A 27,280-nucleotide genomic window follows, 5' to 3' on the forward strand; every position below is an offset into this window, starting at 1 on the left:
TGCTAATACGTGCTAAAATTACTTCTAAAATTAAACACCGGTAAACTATGACGAGACTGGAAGGCCTGGAGCAAAACTTCGTATATAATGTGTCAATATGTTTCAAATTGGAATATTAGTGTGTTTATAAAGTAATTCGTTGTGGATAATATTTCAATATATTTGAAATACGCATTATATTTTATAAATATTCATATTAATCACTTGCAGATTAAAATTACGGGCATGCATGAGATCAATGGGAGTCGCACTTAACACAACGAAGAGCCGAATTTGCTCACCCCGGGTATACATAATATATAAAAAATCTTTTTCTGTTTACCGTAATATGTTTGGAAAGAAAGAATGGTGCAGAAACGAGAGTGTTGTAAATCTAAAGCCAGATGGTTATTAGCCGAAAGTTTAATGGAATATATCACAGATGTTTAGTGGCTCTCCAAGATATATTGAGAAAAATGGCAACTGAAGAGGGCTAGATTACCGAAATATATGTGATGCGGACCGGCACATAAATCGCAGTTAGCGTTCGCCGCGTCTCGCTGTTCCGCATAGGGGACAAAAGAAACACCGACCGACGTTACACGGTACTGATGACAAATTTAGAGAAGAACTTTGACCATAAAACCTATCCTTTATATACATTCCAACAATTTTATATAAAAAAAATATATATATAGTGTCAGTTATTGCCTCGACTGGATAATACAAAAATCGCCTTCATTCTTATATGACTTCTGAGCTTATATACCATATTTATATTGATCAAACTATAAATTCGTTTAAATTAACAGGCAAAATAAAGATTTACTTGTATTATCAAATATCGACAAATTATAAATTATAATATATAATTAATTTCCAGCCTTATCCATAGAGCCGCAATATCATTTGTGATTAACGGATAGTTGGTAGGATTAGTCCATTTGCGTAATCCAATTTGTTCTGGAGAATTTTATTGTAATTTCAACTTTTTTTATAGTATGTCTAATGTATTTTTCATTTCAATTTATGGTCATAACTCATTTTATACAATATTTTTAATCATAAATTAACTTACGATCATAATGATAGGACATTTTTTTGTATACCTATAAATAAATACATACAGTGGAACTTCGCTTAAGAAGTTCCAAAATTTCCAGATTTTTATAGTAAAACACATTTTCCCATATAAACTAATGTAAATTACGTTAATCCGTTCCATCCGGAGAATAAAGTATATCTTGATCTTTATTTTTCATGATTTTGCTTTTCATATCTATGGTTATTTTTATTCTTAGGATCATATTCGAAGACATGCCAGTGTTATTAAATTTTGCACAAAAAAAATGACAAATACCATGTCTGAACACAAGTTTAAAAATTTTGTGATCACAAACAACATTAGGATGCAACTAGAATGACTACTAACACCAGAAATTGTTTTCCAATTGACACACATATTTAAGTGAGTATATATTTGTTTATATTACTTGTATCAATTCGGGGACTTGGTGAAGACCTCTTTATACTTTTTATATTTGTTAATATATTCAAAAATACACATGATATGTCTACACAAGTTTTAAAAATGATATAGCAGGCGCACAATCCGGGACTTCTCTTCGCATCGTCACTCGTTATGCGAAACGTTGCTCGCTATGCGAGGTACTCGTTAAACGAGGTTCCACTGTATATAATTTTCTATTGTTTGTAGTTTTTCACTTTATTTTATTATATCAATCAATAAATTTGTAAAAGTTGTTATATTTAAATTTAATTACATTTAAAAGTTTTAAACAAATTTTAATTACAATTCTTTATGCGGAATTGCATAGAGATTATTACTGTTAATATGATGTCATAAATCATACTTTCCATTAAACATTTTATTAAATCTTATGTTATTAGAAATAAATGTAATATGCAGTTATACGTACATAATTGATTAAAATAACTAAATAAAATATACTTATACTTCTCGAGCAGAAAACGATTTTCCAGATGTATTTAGTTAAATATAGTATATTATATAATAAAAAAATAATTTTTACATATATTTTTTTTTGTATTAGAATTAACCAATGTTTGCAAAAATATATGCATTTATTCCATCATGTAAATAAAGATGAGTATTAATTTATGCATGATTAAATGTGGACAAAGGGAGAGCAGTTTAATTATGATTCAAATTGACCACCGCTGACATAAATAAGTAATTTAAATGAATTTGGGATGAATTCAATCAGCCGAAATTAATTATTAATGAGTATAGTGTGCAAATATTAATTTGATAAAATAATAAAATTAGATAATATTAAATATGAAACACATGCTGATGAACACATCAATGTAACAATTTCATGAGTTAATCAATTTGCAGCATATGTACCCGGCGCACCCGCCATGGAGATCTATTTTCAAATGTATATTCTCGATGCGATTAACGCCTTTTAGAGCACATATATTAGCCGTTTCCGATAGTTGTACATAAATCTACCATTTCGAGTGATAATTATGGGCAATAAATAGGGAGGTGCCGGTGATCTAAATAAAAATACCCGCTCGCACCGGCCCCAAAGATTTACTGCCTATCCTCTTTCAGGGATGGAAGAAACGCGACAGAGATTTATGCGAACTAGGAAACGAAAGAAGCTGCACCACTATAAGCTAATCAAGTTAAATGCAATCTTGCAAAATCATGTTTTATTCAAAAGACGTAATTTAGGTCCAAACTATAATATTTATTTTCTTTTTGTTGCAGGTGAGGTTTTTACTCAAGAACAGATAGGTAAAACAAGAGGGATTAATTCAACATAAAACTGTTTATTACTTAATAAAAGTGGAACACATTAACCGTGACCGTTTAAATATATTAAAACGTTTTCGAGGAGGGTTGACTGCAAAATAAATAACACAGAGAACAAAGAAAAAGGAGAGACAGCGCTTCGTCATATATGAGAAAAAAGAACGAACGGCATGTGATTTAATAATGACTAGAAAACAATCACTAGTATAAAAATAATTAAACAAAAATGAAATATAGCATCATTAAAAGAATATTAAGAAATTTCCTGGGCAATTTGCGTCTAAATCACCCGACGTACAATTACAATAAAACGAGTTGTTTTATGCACGGCCACCGTAATTTTAAAATATAAGCCGGAATTAAACTGGGACACTAAAAAAGAGGGTATTGCGCTGGGAAATTGCAAGACTGATGTAAATGCGATCTAAATAAATTGCAGGGCAAATAAAATCATAAATTGTTTCGTGTATAAATTATAGTCGATCAAATATTTAATTATACAAGATACATCGAGAAGACCTGAGAAACTTCAGCCATCGTCGTCCGATCAATAAGAGTCAAATTATGAGGTGGCGTCGCGACGTTGGGAAGTCTCACGTCCCTCGGCGCGAATTCGCATCGTCAATACAGAGATTATTAAGTTTGCATCCTGGAAATTTTCGCGTCGACAATTAGATTGAAGGTGTTTTTGGAAGTTGGATGATATACGAAGGGCAACAACAACAACACGGTCATTCCAAAGGGATTCATCCTTGGGAGTGCGGCCATCCCCAGTTGCGAAATGCAAATCGGAATGTAGATTTCGTTTCTATAACTAAACGCGTGCACGTATGTATTATCCGTATGCATATTCAAAAGGATCCCAGACCCATCGAGGTGTATGCAGGGAGGAAAATAAAAATGTGTATCGCGCCGTCATCCACCCAATACATCCACCCGACGTTGCATATATTTATGGGTGTTTTACATTTTCCGTTTGGTTCTCTGCTTACGTGGATTTTTTTTCTGCTTTTTTTTTTACTGTTGTTGTTGTTGTTGTTGTGGCACGGCACCCACCTGACTAACATAAAACACTTTTTTCACGCTGAACAAATTTGAATAAACCGCCCACCGAGAATGCGTGCATGCACGGCTTCAAAATGTATGCGGGTACCAAACTCCATGCCTCTTTCTCTCTTTATATTCTCTAAATGAATGCCATAAAACTCGCGAAATACGATTTGCTTCCGTTGAAAGCGAGAGCAACAAAAATAAAATAGAAGAAAAAAGAAGAACGTGAGCACATCGGAATGGCAGAGCCCATAAAGAAATTCTAATCATGCACGAAATATTTTTCCAGCCGGAATAAATGTTATTAGAAAATTCTAATTTAATTTGGACAATGACGCATTACAGACTCAGTTAATTTCTGATTTGTATCGTATCATTAAATTCTATAATAAGATTATTACGAAATCGTTTTGATTATAGTAAATTTATTTAATTCGTGTGAGGCCAGAAAAGATATTTGTGCAAAAATATCTGGTGGAATAATGAAATAGTTAGTATAAACTATAACGCAAAATACGTTCTTCAATCGATGTTAAAGAAACTATCATAATATATTCTACGGATATAAAAATTATATAAAAACATAAATTTATAAATATGGTGCTGGTCGATTGTCCCTTGATTTTAATGAGATTTGATAGAATAGTGTATAATATTCGTGTACACTTTGTACACAGTTTTCTATCTTTACTATTTGATTAACCATGCTTTTCTTATTTTAGATATCATTATGTATACATCTTATTACCGCCAATATATATGTATATATAAATTGGGATGATTTATCTAGATTAGTATCCAGAGATGCTAAGAGCACTGAACACTAAAAACACCTTGGGTTGCTTTTTCGGAACGAAGGGCTGTTTTATTACCGCTGCGCCGTCACCTTCTTCTGGGATATTTAAATTTCTCATTATGACAGCTATGATGAATAGTATAAATATTTATTTGAAATTTCCCCAAGGACAGGGTCCACCGAAAAATAAAAATATTACTATACAAACAAAAAATCACTCGCGGGGATTACCATGGAAGTGTATTAATGAGTCAGAATTGGGTCTTCCATTAACTACTCACAAATTTAATCACCTTTTTGTTCATTTTTCAAACATAATAATATATTTTATCATTATCTTTATGATAATTATTCTAAACTTTATTTAATTTCTCTGTTAAATTGTGATGTTATTTTTATGGATACGCGACAACGGTCAACTCGGCGACGGACACTAAAATAAAATTTTAACATATTCATATAGTTGTCACGTACCCTATTTTTATATATGCATTTGGATAGATCATCTTAAATTCATATGTTTGGTACATGTCAAATATATACAGGTATATCTGTTAGTAACTATTATTTTTTTATTGCCTAATAGTCCACCAAAATGTAAGATTTACGACTTAAGTAACAACTCTTAAAAAACCCATACTAAAATTATGTACATTTATATTCCTTTCCATATGCCCTAATACTTAGCTTTATTACCCATCTAAGAATTGGACTATTATATGCTCATGTCAACTAGACATGTTATTCATGCTGATGACAGAGTAAAAACTGACACTATCTCTTTATAATAAAATATGACCTTTTGTATACAGGTCGTAATTTATATTCAAGAAATGCATCTCAATGAGACCGATGTTGATAAATTTAAATAATTATGATATATTTCGATTAAAGAATTACAGAGATTAACTGTTAATTAGAATTTGGTAGTAATGGAAGAGGATGAAGAGAACGTTAGTGTGTAATAGTTCGGTAAAGTGTTTGAATGTAGTTAAGTGTTCTCGTTGTTCCGTACGCACTCACGCAAAATCTAATGGGATTCCATGGATTTCTCGGTGGAAACATGTGCTGGGAAACAATATTTTATGTTTGGACAGCGATTACCAGCAAACCGACCGATGAAAGTTTGTTGCGCAACTCTTGGAAACGGCAGAATAATAGCGAGGGGCGCCATTCTAAGAGCGGAAACATAACACGACCATTATACCCTCTGATCGATGAACGGAACTATAGACCTGCTTAAGTGGGATTAATTAATTATTTATCACTTATTTTGTAGCTGCAAAAAGGATATAAACTTTCACCGGAGCGTTTAATCATTCATGCATATCCACGCTCGCGCAAAGCTGCTAAGATTAATGGTGGTTACTTGAATACGTGACACCAATCCTAAGACGGTATCAAATACACCTTTGTTACACTCTGCGAATTTATACACTTAAGATTTTAAGTAATTTGTGTGTCGCCGGGGAAACGGCGTAGTAGAAATATGGCGGCACATTATCGCTCGCCCTATCCAAACGCAACGAACAAAACCGACCAATCTATTTAACAAAACTAAATTATGTCATATCTATAATTGGATATGCCCTTTCAACGAGTTCCCATTGTGTTTTCCCGTTTCGTACTTTACCAGTGCGAATGCACGGCGATAAGAATTCTGTGACAACTTTTGAACATTAAAACTTTTCAAAATGTAAACGCATACTTTTAATCATCATTATTGCTCAATATTAAATATAATATTTAGTCTGTCATTATTCACATTATATATTCAAACTATTTCAAATTATTTTTTTATAAATTGAAAAAAAAACAATAATTGAAAACCACTACAAAACATCAATATTGAAATATTATTGTGTTTATTTGTTTATTTTTTGTACAATAAAGATTATTATTACTATCAATAGTATATAGTTGAACTTATTAAATATTATACTATGAATCTATGTTGAAAATTCCAAATTGGTACATTTCAAAAAGCGATTCACCTCTGAATCTGTTTTTGTCTGTGTTTAAAAAGTCATGTCGATACAATCATAGGAAAAAGAAGAGTTATGAAACTTATTGGAGATTGAATCGCTTTATCCGAACTCCGGTCATTCAAAGAATTACTTTTATTTGCGACGGTCGCCTTTGATAAAAAGTATTTATCAAATATTTTACAACTTTTATTCTTTTGTCAGTAGCATTTGCTTTTAAATTACATTTTCTATTTTTTTTTTCACTAGACATTAATCATAAATGTATATTTTAGAAATATTGATATATTTATCACATTCGAAGGATAGCTACAATTGGAAGGAACCATTTATTATTTACTATCATAAATACCGAAAAATGAGAAGGGTCATTTATAATATGATCAATGATTATGTAACTATATAAAAAGAATATTTGAAGATGTAATAAATATTGTAACTAAAATATATAAGAGCCATTATTTGTTATTAAGTTAAAAGAAGCAAAAGATTATCTACATAGTATTGTATTGAAATTTACTCATAAAGGTTGTATGATACAAATCCATCAGGTTGATGGAATTTTGCACTTTATATTATTATGTTCTGCTCCAGATGATGTAAATAATGTTACTTTACCAATAGTTACTCGTCAACCATTCAACTATAATATTTATTTTTAATATATGTATATATATTAAACATTTAGAATCATGTATTCGAAAGGAATGAATGGTTGCGCGTATTGGCGTGGGATTGGATTCAGGATTAGGTCGATACGGTGATTGTCGAACGCACGAGGTATATAATTGCATTCCCGTTTATTTCGGGAGCGTAGTGGAATTTCGAGTATATTAATGCATGCTGCAGAACTTCCTAATACAAATGATAATTAAGGTGGACGAGGGAGGATGGGCGGCGGCGGATGAAGGTGTAGCGTAGGCAGCTGCTGCTCCTGTGGATACCGAATTGCGGCGATGTCTTCGACGTTCAACAATGTGGCTTGCATTCGAGGCGACGTAGATCGCTAACAATGTTAGTTAACCCAGCAGCATCCACTCGAAACCGTCCATGGAAGGCAAAGTACTAATACCTACTCTCCGATATCCATCCTCCGAGGACGAGTGCACTCTGTTGTCCAACTGTTGAGAACAGCATCAAATCTCGATGATTTCGGTTCATCAATTAATTTTCAGCCAACAATTAAGGCTTTGCTTAATACGCGTGTTAATCCAACGACGCTTTCAGACTAATTGCCAGACCGTAGTCCAGATCATACTTCTTTATTCTTTTACCTTTTTCCTTTTATATTTATACTCGACTTATAATTCTATCTTTTCTTCACACAGACACACACACATATACACACTCACCTACAAGTGGTAAGCCTGAAAATATTTTTCTTTAATTGCGTCGAGCAATTAACAGCACCACGCGAAATGCATGAAACGTGTACCTCGTAATATGTAAGTAGCGACTTTCATACTTTTCAGCTCGCGGATGTGTATACATGCATTGCGGTCGCGCCGACAGGAATTTGCATTTGCACAACAAAGGTTTTCTCTCGTTTTATTATTTTCGTTTTATCTTTGCTTTATTTTGTTTTTCCATACATTAATTTCACTGGAAAAACACGCGGAATTTAATTTCCACATAAATTATTATCCGAGATTTACATATAAATAAATATTTTTGTGTGATTTTAATAGAAGAGATAGAAATGTTTAAATTAATAATAAATAGATAACATATTGGGTTACCAACATTTTTTCTAATGCTCAATATCAACACTTTATTGCATTAATCAATTAATATATACATGAATTGAATCAAGAGGAATAATGTAATTTCTAACCTGATTGAATATTAACATTAAAAAATGTTTATTTTTATTAATTTTCAACAAACGATACCAATATCAAATAAATATTGAATTAAAATATTACTCTTTAGTATGATTATATTACATCTGAAATGGCGCATCCAATAATATAGGTAATCCAATTATTGTTTTACACTAACTTATTGATAAATCCTCGTAGTTAAATTTACTTTAACTAATATTTTAAAGAAAAATAATTGAATATTTTACTAATATATTGAATGAAGTATAAATGAATAATTATATTACTATCACTTAATTGCTTCGCGGTTATCTAAGAACTATATTCCAGTATTTAATAATAACTTTAATTATTTGTTAATACTTATCAGATACCAATTAATTTGCGGTTAATTTACTTCCTCAATGATTATTTATTAAATTTCAATTTTATTTTTGCATTCGAGTAAAACGTTTTTATCGTCTTTTATAATTATTATATCTCAGGTAAATCTCAATTATACCATGAAAAAAAAAAGGTCGAGAAATAGGTCTTAGCTGGAATATGGATTTTTTTTAAGGGGAAAATAGCATGTTTCTACATGAAATAACTGCATTACCACATTAGTACGCGTCACTACACCAAGTCGCTACAACGACATGAAAGAAGTAGATTATCCAATTAGGGCTTTACTTATATACAGCAAAAATTAAAAAAATAAACAAAAATAATCTTGAAAAATAAGTTTTGCTAATTTTGATGATATTAAACTAGCTTAAATGTTATTTGATTTTAATTTTATTTCAGTACATTTATTGGTTCCATGGGTTGTTTTGATAAGTTTGTTAAATCAACAGTTTGATTACATCACCTCCTACGATGTTAGCAGGCCTAGCTAGACCAGCTGTTTCGATCCAGCTCTCAATGCTTTAACACCTTTTACGCTGATGGGTCCCAATTTGTTCTCCTCGTATCACCTTCATTTTACAGAATTACTATACACCCTGAGTTTGCTACAGCTATATTTAGAGAATATACTTCACTTATGTTATTAATGAATTAAACTCATCGCGTTTTCATAATAACTTAAATTAAATTTGACCTAATACCTCATATATTATAGCTTTTAATATCAACATGCAAAAATATAATATACTATATATGTTCTGATTTACTTTACAATATTAAGGTGCAAAAAGTTGCATTTTGATAATGTGCGATTTCAAATGATGATGTCACTTGGATTTTGAATGGATCATTACTGTAAGTTGAAGATGCATTAACATCCATAAACGTAACCAGTATAGCTAGAAAAATGTGGAATTTGGTTTTAGTACGTGCAATCGTGTCCGTCTACATTACAGTGGAATCCTAGCAGTCTGACGTCATTATGTGGATTGATAATCGTCCTCGAAGTCCTCGGCTCCGAAATCGCTGACGTGTCACGAGCGTCCTCATCTCATCATTAGGTGTCGTAATGGCGATAGCCAGATCATTAAGGAGCTGACCCTTCTACCACCAATCAATAGTCATTCTTGCTAAATATATTAATTTATTTCACTTTTCTCTTGTGTTGTCGCAAGGAAAAAAAACATTATTAATCACGGACACGATCTATCGTAAGTGCAATCATATTTGAAGGTAATATGGTAGAAAAGGACTTAATTATTTTGGTTAAATTATTGTTAATCAAGCGTTATGTCTATAAACCGTATGTCCTTTAATAACAGACTTGCTTTGTAGAATATTGACTTGACTATAAGATTTTTATTTATATTTTAATAATGATAGAGATTTGTTCATAAATATAAATTTAATATTATATTATTATAATAATAATAAGAAATATTATTAATATTATATAAAATTTCATGAAAACTAGCAGCTTGGTCAAACAACAGTGCACCGCAAACACTGCACAAAGGGATTGTATATAAGCGAGAAAGTAATCAACAGCTTTAGTACGCCTACCCTTGGGGGTGGCAGCCGACAAATTGAAGCAGCTAAAATTGACGCGATTCAAGAAAACAGCCCGTCTTTTCAAGCCCGTAATATACAAACACACACAAAAAACACATCCCTGAATATATATACACACATTTATTCACGTGCACATAAAGCCCTTTTTGATAATCGACCGCATGGATGTTATATAATAATAAATGTGTTTGTAGCAAGCGCCACCCCGACGGCCGTCGACCGATGATTTATTTTCTTTGAATTAAGGGAGGCGGCGAACGAACTTTACCTCCGAGTACCGCTTGTTTTGCGAGTGGCACTAAATTTGTGAACGTTTTCACCCGGAATTTATTTGTTGACGATTAAAGTTCATATTTATCGTCTGGCTTAAGATAACTATCCCTTCGTAATAGTTTCCTCCTTGCGCAGTGCTCCCTGCATCCGCTTTCGGAAATGTAATATTATGTAATATTATTACGTTTCCGTTTCACGTATGACCGAACATCATACTGGCAAACGTATAAATGTTGCAATAATTTCCGCTAAGTGTTGCTTCTTTCCAACGTTCTACAATATTTGTATCTAAATGTAATATTTTCGATAGAAAACGGCATAAGGCTCCAATGTCCCTGCTCCAAGTTAAATATTCCTGCTCACGTTGAAAAAAGAACATTCAACATACAAAATGTCCAAATAAATAATTATCATAGTTTATTGGCTATATGAAATAAAAATGCTTCAAAGAAATTACACAACTCTTTAGAATATTCCAATTAATATAAATTATAATCCATAAACAAAAGAAATAAATCAAATAATAATTCTAACTAACTACTAACAATATATTAAATGTGAGAATAGTTGTTAATGGATAGTTAAATTATGAGAAGAAACAACATTTGTTATATGTTTCTTCTCATAATTTAACTATCCATTAAAAACTGTTTTAATTATTTTTATGAGATATCCTTTTACTCTTAATTATTTTAATTATAAATATGCATGAATATTATTCAGTTTTTTCAAACTTTCAAATTTGTATAATGTGAACTTCATACATAATTAATTTAAATTATAGTAATTGCTTTTAAAATACTTGACTGTACATATTTATTTATTTAGAGTTTAAACGAATATTTATATCTTATTATCATAAAATAATAATTTTGTATTTGAATTCAGTACAATATGTTGTTTTATATGCACTTTGTTATGATAGGATAATACAGATTCAGTCAAAGCGATTCGAAATTTCTATATTAAAATTGCTCGAGATGTTACCATAAATAAAGTGAAAGCACTTTGAAGTGTTGTAACTATTACAAAATAATACAAAACAGAGATATTTGGAATGAAAACAAAAAAAAACCTGCAGGATAATAAAGAAAATCCTTCATGCCACATAGCAACACCACTGCCAACCGGCACACACACACACAAATATCTATACACGCGTTTTTTCCCTTCGCGTATCCTTTTTTTTTGTGGACTCGACAAGTTTTCCTTTAATCCGCCATCCCGGCTCCCTAGGACAAGCACCTTCCGAGTTGAAACTAATTGGGGGACCGGTGTCGGCGTTATTCCACTTTAACATCAACTAGTGGGTTGGTAAATAATGATGTCCATTTAGCAACGGGTGCATCCGCACGCTACGCCGGGAATAAATGATGTTTGCTGGAGTCGTTTGTTGCGGGGTGACGGCTCCGACTTGTTAGCCTCAGCCGCGGCCAAACGCCCGACGTATCCACCGTCCCTGCCCTGCGGCCTCCTTCCTGCGAGGCTTAACCCTCTGGGCATCTCATCTCATCTCGACCATCGCCCATTGCCCTTCCCGGACTCTTAAAATCCACATGGGAATTGAAGTATGTTCCAACTAATTCCAGCATCGTATATATAAATGTATATATATATAAACATGAACTGGTATGGTGGTTGTGTGTCTATCCGTGCATACACACAGTTTTAAGGAACAACGGGTTTAGCCTCAAGGACTTCGTTCACAGTTTTCCCCGAATAAGTTGCTCACACGAACTTTCGTAATGTAAATAAAGTCGAGAGCTCTGCAAATAGCTACTGTCTACTTACATAATCACCAATATAAACATTTTTCCAACAATAAATGAAGAAAAAATGCAAACATTCAATTTTTTGGCATAATTAATGGTGTTTGGATTTTGTAAGCTAACAAAAAGAATTTATTCAATTACGTTACTCAAGTTTTACAAAATACTTATTGAATTGCTTTTCCAACTGAAAATAAACATCTCTCTCACTGATTCCAAAACACCAGTATGTTTAACCTAATATAAGTTAAATTATGCCTATTATTTCTTCTTTTCTATAGATAATTTTATAAATTTCTTTTTACTTGTTAAATATATAAATAGTTATATAATTTAGATAAAAAGTACCCTACACTTTATCTACAAGAACCAGAGATTTCCTAGGCTTCGATGGATGCTACTATTGTTTACTCATTATACTGCACATGATATATTCCATGTTAATTCATTGTGGTATATAATATATGTATTTTCTCGTGCATGCAATTCGCAATGAGCATTCGTGTAAATTACATTCACTCCGACGAAATTGGTTGCAGTGAGTCCCTCCCGATAATAAAACCGAATTTCTGAAGGCACTTTCTTTCTGATGAGAATACCCTTGTTTGCATAATGTTATTAGAATTATGTGTATCGATTGAAAGGGAGCTAGTGTTGGTGGTATAAGTATTCATCGTTGTCGAGGAATCCCCGACTTTTAAAATTTACGCTGATGATACCAAAGTACAGGTTACAAGCGGATACATAAATCACAGTCGTCAGCCAAATAAGTATATCGGACCATAAAAATATTAGTGAACAAAAAAGAAAGCTTTGCATGTGATGAGAACTACAAGCGAAAGGACACACCTCATTTTCGTCCTTAAGGCTGTGGCAGTTTACGGCGATCTAATCAAATTAGGGATTTGCGCGAATATTAATTATGTGCTGTTTGTATTTGTCCTGGATACGTATGTTATGCGGGTTTGCGTGCGATTCCTCTGAACAAAGTATTGTTCACGAATTTCCATTGCAAATGCACACAACACACAAATGAGGTGGACTTAATAGCTATTAGGTTAAGAGAGTTCAGACCCTCACGTTTTGTTCGTTTTATGTTTAGTATAATAAAGTGTGTGCAATTAAGTGCGCCGCTACTGCAAATGGATGAAAATAAAAATGTGAGAAGGGTGTAACGGGAATGAAAAAAAGAGGAAACAGATACTGGCCTCCCAATAAAATAAATTGCTAATGGGCAACAATAAATCTTAACTAAATATTGACAATTCTAATTACAATTGCAAAAGTATATACATTTAAATTAATCAAATTAATATGATGATTAATTAAAAATGTAGTATTTGAAAAGACGCTTATTATTTCAATATTGGAGATTTTTATTCTTACCGAAGCCTAAAAATAACTTCACAATTTGCTTTATGATTGTTTGGTTTCTGGAAACCTCAAACATGCTTTTATTTGTGAATTTCATTCTGGTTCACAATAGCTTGCTATTAACTCACAATTAACATAGAATCCTTGCATGATTCTTATTGTCCTTATGTCTTTAGATTGAGCTGTTGAATTTTATAATGATATGAAAAAATAAAAATAGCTTTCCAATATCTTAAAATGTCCAAATCAAATTATGATCGCAATATTAAATATAACATTACAGAAATATTAATATGTAACATGGAAATTGAGAATAAAACAATAATAAGTTGATTAAACTGAACGATAGTTAGTTTAATTGTTTTCTCATCTATTAAATTCCATGGGAGAAGCGCGGAGAAAAAGGACGATGGAACTAGCCAAGGGTTTATCGTTATTTAAAGAGTGCAGCATCGGACCCCAACCCCGACAGTCATCTTTCAAGACTTATCTTCAGACGGGTGAGATAAGACGTTTCCACCGCATTGGAAGGATTAAGACAAATATCGTTCGACCGCAGGACCTCTTCGACAGCCCAAGGATAAATTACTCGACTTAGTTTTTTTCTACTATTATATTATAAATATTTTATTATATATTAAATAATACATAATAGATTAAAAGTTGATTAAAATTGTTCAGTATATGTATAATCATTTAATTTGGTTCTTTTGCATTTCTTTAAAGTATTAATGAAAGAGTTTTCATAAGTTTTTAACATGTATATTTAGCACAGTTATTTCAAATCTATGAAACTATTGGGGTCAGCACAGACTTGTATTCTAATGAAATTTCGTTCTAGTTTTATTTTTTCGTGACTGAATTTGCTCGCACGTATAAGAAAAATAGGGTCATGGTCGCAAACGAACGAGGTAGAAAAAGTTCCCTAAATTAACCATTACATTATTACAATTTATTATTTGAACAGTTTCCTAGATGGCCAATGTATACTTCAAATACGTTGATTTACATTGGATTTGCATTTTTTTGTATGTCGTGTAATTTTATTCACAGTCTGTTCATCAATGTGAACATTGAGTAAATTTAAGATCGCGGTTGACATTAAATGGATAATGTTTCCTGGTGGATACCACAATGATGATTTTTAATTTGTTTGTTGGCTGTCGACTTGTAGGTTAACTTCAGTAGTATATTGATGCTCTGCGATTCCACTATTTTCTTTGACTGTGAATCTGCTGCTATCCTTAACATTGTCGTTGTCCATCGACTGAAGCACCGAGAGGGCTCAAAAATAGCCTGGCTTGACCAGGATTCGAACCGGCGCCGGTTCAATCGACTTAACCATTCGGCTATTAGTCGCCCTGCAATTTATTTAAATAAATTTATATCTTCCCTACAGCGGTAATAGAATATCAAAATAATTAAATACGAATATTACTTTTATATATAAATTAAAATTGGTTGAGAATAATTTCTATATACTTTTAATTAGAGCAACTACATTTGTAGGCCGTATAAATTGTACGTATAAATGTACAACGTGTTCAAAATAAATTTCGTTATTAATTGGATGCGAGAAATGAAAACTTTTCGAATGTTGTTTTTAAAAGTTTAGTGCACAGTAATTGGGTTCTGCCTGTGATGAGTATTTTAATTTGAGTAGGTTTTTTGTTGGTTGATACTTGCTCCGCCCGGTGTATGCTTTTGAAACAAGAGAGAAAAAAGCAGCAACAAAGAAAAAGCTTGTCTTCGCAGCCCGAGGTGTTACATAATGAATGCCGGGTCCCGGTTGGCATAGTGCGAGGCACTTATCTGGATGTTTGCCGCGTGAATAATTTAGGATGTAAACCGGGTTACATTATTTGACGTGTAATCTGGAGTAATCTATTCATAAATATTGCTGTAAACTCTACGGCGAAGGGTGGAGAAATAAGTTTTCACGCAGGAAACCCGAGTGGCAAGGTAGTATATTCGAGGGGGTCGGGAGAGGGTTTGAAAAGTGGTGCGCTATTAGCAGTCGGATTCTAATTCCATCTTAATTACATTGTCGCCGGATTCTGGCGTGCATCGGTACAGCCTTAATTCGACCTTTCACATGTAATTAGAGGGTGGCCCATTACGAATGTAATTACACACCTATATGTCGATAGTTAATCGGTCCCGCATAGCTAGCCGATTTATAGGAACGCATTAGACATTTATTTAATTGTTCATCCCTTGGTACATTTTTTATTTCGTATTTATTGTAGGTACACACAGACATGTTAATATTATCAAGCAATATCTAAAAAAAACAGTTTATTGTTTGAAAATATATTGAATAGTTTGATTTACTTGTATTACAATAGAAAACATCTTTAAATAGCTTCAATGATCGGATTGCAATCATTGAAGCTATCAATTATGTCAAACATTTTGGTTCTTAGTCTCTTCAAAAAAATTGCATAGTTGTATATGTATATCATTTGGAAACTGTTTTCCTAAGCGTAGTTGTGGTTAATTAATGATTGGCTATTTTTCTCGAGAAAAGGTGGGTTGGAATGCGATAAGAAACGAAAGAAGAAAACAAAAACTAAGGAAAATATCGTTTCCTACCGTTGGTTACAATCGAATATAATCCAGGAGGAAAAGCAATTTACAAGGATTTCCGCTCGGAAAACTTCCTCGGCGCAGACGTTCCGACGAACTTTATTAGCTGAAAAAGTAACTTTCCCCGAGACGTTCTTCTTTATTATTTCAACGGAATGGCAACAAATCGCGCACGGCGAAAGGCTTTATCAATTACACTAACCGCATCAGTTTCATCCATTTGCCATCGATGAATATGGAAATTCGAATACCGTCACAGTTGCGTTAATCCATGAATTTAATTCAGATTTTCATATGATAAAATTCGCATGTGTAATTAGTCGATGTGCAAATTTATAGGATTATAACATCGGCGGAATCGAATAAAATGAATGGATGGGTGCAACGCTCGAAAAACAAAAAAAATATAACGAAGAATAAATATATTTGTGTACATTTGTGTATGCACATGCTATTTGTACCACGGTTAATTTGGATTTTATGAAATTATGCGCATTGATAACGGTTTCAAATTGCAATCAATTCAATTCCTGGAAATACAATTTCAAGAATTGGACATACATTGGACTGTGCTTTATTTTTTGTTAACTGCTGATTATTTTATTATAATAAATATATTTTGTAAAAAAAATACATGTAAAGTTGTAAAATTCGTTTTAATTTACTTAATTTGTCATTGTGAATTACTTATGATGAAATAGTGGTTAGGGATTTTCATTAAATGCAGGAATTTAGTGAAGTTTCTAAGAAATTTTCTTAACTAAAAATAAAACCAAATAATTTCTGACCTTCTATGCAATTGCTAATATGGTAATCGTGTGACCAGCTTGGTTTGTACAGCAAGGAATGATCGTTAATGCAAATACAGGTCTCATTAAGAATGGAAATATATTCAAACTATGCGTTTGTTAATTTAAATCTCCAGCATTTTTTTTTTATTTAATTTTAACTCTGAATGATTAATTATTACAATTATATTACGATGTATTCATTAACTAAAATGGTGCGCGTATTTTTTGTTAAAATTGAAAAGTTGGTTTTTGTAGAAACTCTAGTATTTATTAGTTTCTTTTAATTTTTACATAAGACGGTTACAATATTAATTATGTTGCTATTAAATTCCTAACATTATATCAATAATCAAATATAACTTTTCAAAGTTCGCATGGACATTTGAAACTTACTAGTACACTACAAACTTTAATTAGTTTGAAAATTTAATATTTCCAGCAATATCCTAGTGGAAAGCTCAATGTATTCTACCTGAATTCACCTGAACACTGCAGTTCAAAACAATCGAAGAATAACATAACGAATCGATATGATATCACAGAAGAAAGCAACAAAAGCGAAAACCGCGTTTACCAATTTGTATTCATATGTGATTTTTTTTCAAGGATCTCGTCCTCCTTTTGTGCACCATCCGAAAACAAACATGTTTTTAATATGCGGTAGTTTTGTTTTTGCTACGTGGTTGCATGCAGCGCAGCGCAACGTAGAGCCGGTGGCGGTGGCGTGGAGGGAAGGGTTCTGGCCCTCAGGAATTTTATTTTCCAGCCGGAGTTTGTGGCGGAACAAATGTGACTTGTTTCCGAAGTTCCCGAGGACCATACTATAACCTAAAGCGACCGAATTCACCGCGGGACTATTTTATGGGGGCGTGCATCGCGCGACGTGCTCTAAACGATCAAAAACGGAAATATTTCAGTTTGCGACCAAACGGTGGGGGCGAGGGACCTTTGCCAAAGATAAAATGCGGCGGTAACATTCGCTGCGCACTAGATATGAACTTACGTAATATACGAATTCTTGACGCCCATCAACTCTCAAAGTCTCCGTCCGATATGAACGCGAAAAGAAGACACTTAGAATTTGATATAATCAAATTATTTATTAAGATTTGACTTTAGATTTTACCAGTTTAGTCAATCAAATATTATTAAAACGTACTTTTTATAAACTATGAATGTATTCATATTGTTGTTGCAGATTGAATAACACATAACATTTTATTTGATCATATACATATTTTGTATTTATTTATTGTATAAGAAAAGTGTAATTACTTTATAGCAAGTAATGAATAATGTATTTATAAAAAAAACGGTATATGTAATCTTGAAAGCGAATAAATTACTAAGTAAAAAGAAATATTCTAACTTCGTTGCGCCTAAATTAAAGGGCGCGCTATATGGTGAGCATAGAAGTGAGAAATTCAAATCGGGGAAAACCTTTCGTCATTCCCGTATCGGGGAATCTGCTTGGAGTGGAGTGAGCCTCATATGCATACGATTGATCTTTTGGTCGGAACGAATTGCGAAATTGAAATTTTCGCGCGCACCAGCCGCGAAATTGAAAACACTTTCAGTTGTAAACGCACGTAGAGCCGATTTGATAATGGTGTTATCCTGATTGTCCTTTTACCATTTCTTTCCTTTTTCACTCCATACCTTTCTGCGTCATACTAGCTGTTGTCGTCGCTTCTTCTTTGCTGCTACAAACTTCATGGAGTCTGCGGTTGCGACGAGAGGATGTAATCAGAGAGTATGCAGAGGGACCTCTTTGACCAACTTCCGGTCACACAACTCTCTCACTGTCCCTGTATACAAAGCACTGAAAACAAGACACCCAGTTATCAAACTACGTTGTCGTAATTTATTGCCGTTGCTTATTATCTAGTCAAATATTAATATTACGTTATTAATAAGGTCCTTATTACTTAAATTCTATATAGACAACAACTTTACACAATTTTTCAAATTTATTCGAAATTCTTTTCCATTTAAGTTATTGCCGATTGTCAGCGCAAATAACAAACAGCTTTCTTAATCTATTTTTTTTTCTCGTTAAACCCCGAGAACTTGAAAATAATTATTACTTAAAACTCTAAAGTTTCAAAGCCGCATCCATTCATTTTTTTATATACAAACTTTAATTCCCCCCTCTTCCCTTGGAATTCTTTCAAAATTATGCAATTACTTAACTGAACTTTATGCATTTTAATATATTTATTTTATATTGCAGACATTTGATGAATTATTGCATTTCTTCGAAATATTGCAAGATGTATGTTGGTTAATATAATATTCCAACTGGAATAAGTAGAATGTATCGTTAGAAGAGTCTTGAAATAAATTAAAATTTAATAATTATGAAATTTGTTTATGCACATTAATTACTCATTTTAATTTAAATATTTGTCTAATAGATTAACTGATATTTAAATTTATATAAAGTTATAACCATTATATATAAAAAGTAAACTAATTAAAATCAGTTTCATAATTAATGCTCCATTTTTCAGTGCATTAGGAAACAAAGTGGACAATAGAAAAGTATATAGCTGACGTAATTTAAATGTAAAAGTTCGGTTTTCGCTGTGCGGTGTTGTGGGAGCTTCAGGGCTGATACCCTTTGGGATTAGAGTAAGCCCTGACACTTTGACTTCCAGACTTCTCGCCTGTCTTCGTTGGCATTTTTGCGGGGTTTCCAGCCCTAAATTAATTAAAATCCGGTCCGCAGGGAGGAATCAATTTCCGCCTTCCACTTCACATCCATCGTACGCACAACTTATTCCTATCAAAAAGGAAAATGATCAAGTAGAACGACTAAGGAAATTATGATGGAAAGAAGCTTTGTACTGTGCTCACCAGTAATTTAGTGCACGTAAATGTTCAGCAGATAAAGATTAAATGGTAATGGAAAAGATCAATCAGTCAACATTAGTTTGCAATATGAGGAACGTTTAATTGAAAATAGATTTAATTGTAATGTTGTAATGTATTTCGAATGTAAACTACAGTACGTAGAAGCAAATTAAAATTTTATTAAGCACCCTGTTATTAAATCGATCAATTATCAGACTGGATCGAAAATCAATTTTAATCATGTTTTCGCTAATATTAAGGCAAATGGAATTTGCCTTTGATCAAGTAATTATGCAGAACCGATTATTCATTATGTATTACTTTGTGCGTCAAAAGTTCATTTTGTTTCCCATTTTTATACAGCCCCACGTAACGGACAAATCCTTTTTGTTTAACCTGTCATAAGCAGATAGAAGACATCATTGCCTTCATTCCAAGTGAAGGGTGTGCCAAAAGAAGGTCGTTTGTCAATGTTTAAGTATTTTGTCTTTGCTTCCATTATATATTTTTTTTATTGTTCTTGTTTTTCTTGCTTTCATTTCAAACGAGAACACTTTGAAGTGCGAACAAAAAGAAAAGAAATTTGCAGAAAAAGTGGAACGCACTATAAAAAACAGCAAATAAGCTCCGTAAATGGAAATTGGAAATTGTTATTTATTAACGAAAACCGATGGTAAAAGGAGCCTATTGTTTAATTAGCAGAAATAATATAATTGAAACATAATTAATACATCAGACTTTAATTAAATCATAAAAAATGTTCTTAATTGGACGATATAAACATTTTAGCACTTATAATTAAGTACTACGACTTATTAGCAACAAAAAGGTGAATATTTCGGAGACAGTAAAAGATGATGTACATACCTCTCTGTGACTTTAATGACGTTGTAAAGCTGTCTTTTTTTGTAGGTGTGCTTGCGGTTCATGGACTGCCTTGAATAATTTGTTGCAATAGCATTAGTAAATCTAAATATGTCTACTTGATGTAAATTAAACTATCCAAATTAAATTCATGCTGAGAGACCCTATATAAGCAGTTAATGCAAAAGGATGTATACGCATGTACACATATAGTACTTTAAACATCAATGCTGTTTCAATATTAACGAAGGAAATTATAAACGTAGTTGAGGGCACGCAGTTATGACAAAGCTGAGAAGTTGCGGCGAAGGCAATAAGAGAAATGTTTAATGATATAGTTATGGCAGTAGCAATTGTAGAAGCACTCTCACACATAGAACACGAATGCATATCTGATGAGAATTGAACTTAGCATACTAGTTAGAATTATATAGTTTCTTCAAACAATTTTGCATACAAACTGAGGAAATTTTCAGCATCGTCTATTAATATTTAAAGCGATAAATGAACCGCGTTAAATGGAGCAAAAGAAAAATCGAGGAAATCTCGAAGTACATTTATCATTGGCTTTTATTCTGGCAATAAAGGATTTTACTGAGCTCCATTTTCAAGCTATACTTTATTGAATTGCCTTCTAGCGATTAATTTGTTCTAATTGGAAAACCAGAGTGCGCACACTATTTTTTGGAATATTTATATGTAATTATTTGCAAACCATAGATGGCGCTGAGATCCGAGATGTGTGGATGCAATTGATAATGTAGAAAGGGCGAATAAATTGATTTTAGTAATGGACCACTCGTCCTTTTCCAGCTTATCCAGCACTCGTTTTTCTCTCCTTCTGTTATTTTTTTTCTCCCTGCTTCACCATCTCCCTCATGGTAATTGCTAAAAGGGGAAGACCCAGGACCGGGCGTACGTTCTCACACAGAGTTGAAATTAATTTTGAACAAATGGCTCATAAAAATAATGAGTTGCCCGTCTACTCAAAGCGACGGAGGCCCCCGTCGATATTCAATTCGCTACGTAATTTTCTGTTTTCGATTTAATTAATTTGTCTAATTTGTTTTATACACAACTCGCCTTGGTTCTCCTCTTCAATTGTGTATATCTGCTTTTTCATTTTTCTCTGGTTGTCGAGGTGGATAGTGCTGGCAAGAAAATAAAGGAAAACCGAGATCAAAGGTTTCTTCTTTTATTATATCATACTTTAATCTATATTATTAATTAATATTTTTGATTACAATGCGTTCTCACTTCAATTATTTGTAAAATAATTCCAAAAAATTCAGTTTGTTTTTTTCTCAAATAAATTTTGAAAATAATTAATTAAAAAATCTGTTTTGCTTATTTACAGATCTTGACTTAATAGAAAATACTAGTAGTTACAAAAAAATATTTTATATACCAATAATTATATCTCATGTTGAATAGAACAAGAGTTTTGTAAATATTTTATTCTTGATTTAGAATATAGTATCAAAATTATAACATGTACGTCTAACAATTTATAATATTAGTACCGAACAGTCAATCTTAAATCTTATCTATAACGTATAATATATATGTAGGTTCGAAATGGTTAGCATTTAAGGGCGAAATGAATAATTAATAGGCGAGTATAAGGTGTTTGGATGTTCTGAAGGAGAAGAGTGCGGCGCGTTTTGGTCCCTCCATTGTTGTCGGCCTCTTCTCGGTAATTGCGCAGAACGTTGTCTTCTTTGTGTTGCCGGATTGCCTTTCAACCAATACGGGAAGACTCAATAGACATCGCTAAGTATTCCATTTACTGTTCAATGGTACAGATGAAGGCAAGGCGATATCTTATATTGTCCCTCTTTTTTTCGCTGTTTGCCTCAAATGGGAACTAGGAAAAAGTGAGAATCCTGTTAACTTAACACCCCCAAAGATAAAGTTTTATTTGAGTTTCCTCATTTAACCATTGCGTATCAACCAATTTTCAAAAGAACAAAAACTACTTTTGATCTATGTAAATTATATATGATCGCAGGTTTTGATGAAAAAATATATGTCTGATCGTAATAATATGAAAACGTCATAGAACTGGGAAGGCCTTAAAAACGAATGATTCATACATAGTTGCCACAAAAACACCAACATTTCATCGCCTTATCCGAGTTGCTCGTAAAATAAGCTTTTTATTGCTATAAAGGTGTGTAGGGCTTGAGGTTAGCGGTTAATGTTTAAGTTTACCTGTGAAAGCTTTACACAACCGTCAAAAAGTATTTTCATCTACCAGTAGCGTATCTAAGGTCAGTTAACCGTGTAAATTCAAGCCCCAAATCACAATATATTTCTTTTTTTTACTTATTCGGGGCCTCACTCCATATATATAACAAGGATATTTTGAAAATCTGACTAATTTACAAATTCAAGCTGTACTTGAATATTACTGAATAATATAAGTAAGTGTGCCTATTTAATGCGCGGTTACAAAAAACGGGAGCTTTAAACACGGTTCATGAAATGTATTTGTGCGGCATCTCGGGAGTAATATAATATACACTTGAGAAACAAAAAATGAACGGAAAGGAGAAAATGTGCGAGCAAGAAGGAGTGAGAGCGTAGAAGAAGTTGAGGTGAGGGTGTTTATTTGAATGACCCTTAAAAAAGTGTAATGGTCCTATCAAAGCCTGCTCAATAAAACTTATGTTTATTTAGGGCGCATCTTAGGGTCTCATTAGTGCCCTCTGTTAATTTATTATGTAGCGTACAGAGCAATGCTTGAAAGGTGAAGGGTAGCGAAACATTGTTAACATGGTGGGATTGAGGGTGGTTTGTCCGGTCCTTTCCTTGAGATTATGGCGACGTGTATTCCTGCGGTCATATCGCAACCCGACAGCTTACTGAGCGAACATTCCTAACCAAAACCACACAAGTCTTGACGTAAACAATGCAATTACTAATCCACTACCACTGCCACAGTTTACAGATCAATGCCAAAACTAAAATCAATTAACTAACATGAATTAACGCGCCTACGCACACCAACTTCCTCCCATTTCCTTTGCTTCGAACATTTCCACCCTGATTAATATCGTACGCACATATCGCAGTCGCTGGAGGCCATTTTTGATGTATTCCTTGTGAGAAATGTAATTATCGCAGTTAATATAATCCTTGATCGTCTGACACACCCAAGCGAAATATAGGTATTCTCATGGAGATTTATGCTAATAATAAGTAATTACATCTATAATCATCATCTGCTATGATTATTATTGTTACTAATGATGTTTCATTATATCGACAGAAACCGAAATCAGTCGAATTAACCGCAGACGTAATAAAGTTTGTTGCATAATATTGCTTGTTTATAATTAAATTTCATTGTAAAAATGTGTTTATAAAATATATGGTATAGGCAACAAACAAATGAAAGCAATAAAAGCAAGTAAGTGAATTATAAATATAATTTAATGTAATAGCTATACCATAATAATAAGCAGTTCGATAAGTAATAACATCAATAAAGATAAAAAAAACTAACAATTTAAGAACAATCTTCGAGTAAATCATAATACTTTTGATGATGTTAACAGTCAATCGATCACACAAGAAGTTTTAATTCCACTGTTCAAGTTTAGAAGTTCGTCTTTGGCCAATCAGAGTTGACTTAGTTGTGAAATTAAACTAATACCTGTTCGTGATGGAATTAGTCCATCAATGATTAGAATAGTCTGTAGTTGAAGGATGCATTGTAAGGAGCCAATCCGATATTTGCACACAATTCGGGTAGACCGTATATCTGAGATCTTTGATTGAACAACTGAGACATCGTTCGTCTGTTATCCTGGGATTTGGTATTTCTATAGACTGAACCGGATCCTTGTGCATCGTCGGAATACAGTGCGAATACACTGCGAAAGCAAATTATCGAGGACGTAAGCTGAGCGTAAGGTGGTAACACGCGACAGAATCAAAATGATTGGCATTCGAGATGCGACAAGAACTGATCGATCCATATTTTCAAATACAATGGAACCTTAACTTGTTTAATCCGTTAAAAAAATTCCGGATTTTTAGTCGTATAGTGAAACACGTTTTCTCATATAAACTAATGTAAATTACGATAATGCGTTCCTTGCCGAAGAAAAAAGGATAACATGGTCTCGATTTTTAATGATTTTGCTTTTCATATCTATGGTTCTTTTAATTCTTTGGCTTTTTATTCGGAGACATGCACAATTTTGTACAAAAAATACACAAATAAAATGTAAACACAAGTTTGGAAATTTCGTGATCACAAACAACACTAAGATGCAACTAGAATGTTCAATAACACTAGGAACTGTTTTCCGATTCTCACACGGTGAAGTTTATATTTGTTTATGTTACTTGTATCAATTCGGCGACTTAGTGGAATTATTTTATAATGCTGTATCCATACTATATATGAAACGATATATAAATATTTTTGCAGGAAGACTTCCAAAGACTACCAAATACTAAAATATTAGTATATAAATATATTTATTATTGTAGGTCAATAGGTACTAAATCTATCATCTTACAAATGAAATAAATATTTCTGTCCGGAGGCCATGTATCATGTTCCAGATAATGATGAAATGATGCATTAAACATCGTGCATTTATCTCGTTACGTTTCCTTGCGAAAAGATTTATTGCATCATATCATCAACATATTTATGATCATTTATTTAAAAGACTAAAACATCTACTGTTCTTATATTTTTGCGTATTTAAAAAGATAACTTAAATTTAATTAATTAAATGAAAAAATGTATAAATTTGGCAGCAACATTGTTTATATACTGTATTTACCACCCTTCTTAAAATAATGTTTTAACTTACATTATTTGACTATAGTGATCTGATTTTCCTCACATTTTATAAGAATTCTGAATGATATTGAAAATATAATTACAAAATAAAAAATATTGAAAGGGAAGCAAGATAATGATGCGCAATAATGTCACATTGTATTTTGTTAAAATATTAATTTGTTTGTTAGAACTAAGCACAAACTGACGTAATGCCAGTTTTAGCACGATTAAGAGAAAATTTGGGACAATCATCATTTTGATAATTTGCTGATTCGTTAGAAGGATTGAAATTAATACGCGAATATAATGAGTTTCCTGAGCAAAATCCTTTATGAAAACTATTATATCTAGAGCGGCTGCCGTTTTCCGTGCGGGCCCTAATGAATGTGCAGCTAATTAGGATATAAATTTGTTAATTTGCGACCATTTTGTCGTATGGTGTGCGGCGTCGCCGTCTGATCAGTCAGCAGGAAAATAGCTCCATTCATCCTTAATCGAATCTCGGGGCGCAAAAGTGGCGAGAGGGTGGAAGAAGGGTGGTGGATGGTGGAGACAGTGGGGACGGAGGCGGTTGCCGCGTTCTGCTTTGCAGATTCAAATCGGTTTCCTAATGTGCCCAGGCTTCCCGGACACCCCTTCATGGAATCGTATAAATCTCGACTCCCGACGCTCTTTTTCTCTGTATATAAAATATGCTTATTTCACATTCATAGCTGCCATCACTGAAAGCCATTCGATGTTAACACTATGCTAGAGAGAACATTAAAAATGATATTATCAAAAAACGCATCGCAAATCATCTTAACAATATATTTAAAATCAAAATTTTCATTCAGACTAAAACTCTATTTGTCATAGACATATGTTTTACATATTTATTTTGCAATTACAGCTGCTATTTTTCAGGGAACATCATGATTACTAATTACTTTAACGTTATAACACTAGATACTCATGTGTGATTTGCTTTCGTGTGTCCATCATGTGGACTATATAGTCATAGCATTAGCCTTTCGTGAATGATAAATAAAATTTGTAACATTTAGAATTGTTTTTGGCAAGTAATTCATATTAATACAGATTATTAAATAATTAATAATAAAAAAAATTATAATCATAAAAAATTATATAATGTTTAAAACAACTCCGATTTTTGATACGAAGTTGCAATAAAATCATAATGTTCAGGTCATCAAAATATTGACAATACATGAATAAATTTATGAATAGTTAATCAATTGTAATTTTTTATATAACATCATAAGCATTTGGATACATTTTATGGAATGTTTAAACTTCTGGAACACTTAAAAATGTCTCAAAACAGAGTATACTTATCATTAATGACAGAAAAGATTTATGTCGTATTTCTTTTGATATTTCATGCATACATTTGCTACATATTCCACAGCCATCTATTCCACAAATGCTACATAATGATTGTTAAAGTTATTTACTAATTCTAATTCTAAATCTATATTTATTTTATTTAAATCAAAATGTAGTGTTGATTATTTAAAAAAAATGTTATTTGTTTTTATTAATGTATAATA

At 32.5% G+C, this 27,280-nt stretch overlaps 1 protein-coding gene across 1 annotated transcript in view; it reads left to right on the plus strand.

Moving 5' to 3' along the window:
- LOC108567884 (hemicentin-2-like) overlaps window positions 1–27,280 on the plus strand; it is a 104,942-nt gene that overhangs the window by 21,179 nt on the left and 56,483 nt on the right. The gene's annotated exons all lie outside the window — the stretch shown is intronic.

The sequence above is a fragment of the Nicrophorus vespilloides genome, unplaced genomic scaffold (genome assembly GCF_001412225.1).
Source record: "Nicrophorus vespilloides isolate i.1.1-1 unplaced genomic scaffold, Nicve_v1.0, whole genome shotgun sequence".
Classification (NCBI taxonomy): domain Eukaryota; kingdom Metazoa; phylum Arthropoda; class Insecta; order Coleoptera; family Silphidae; genus Nicrophorus; species Nicrophorus vespilloides.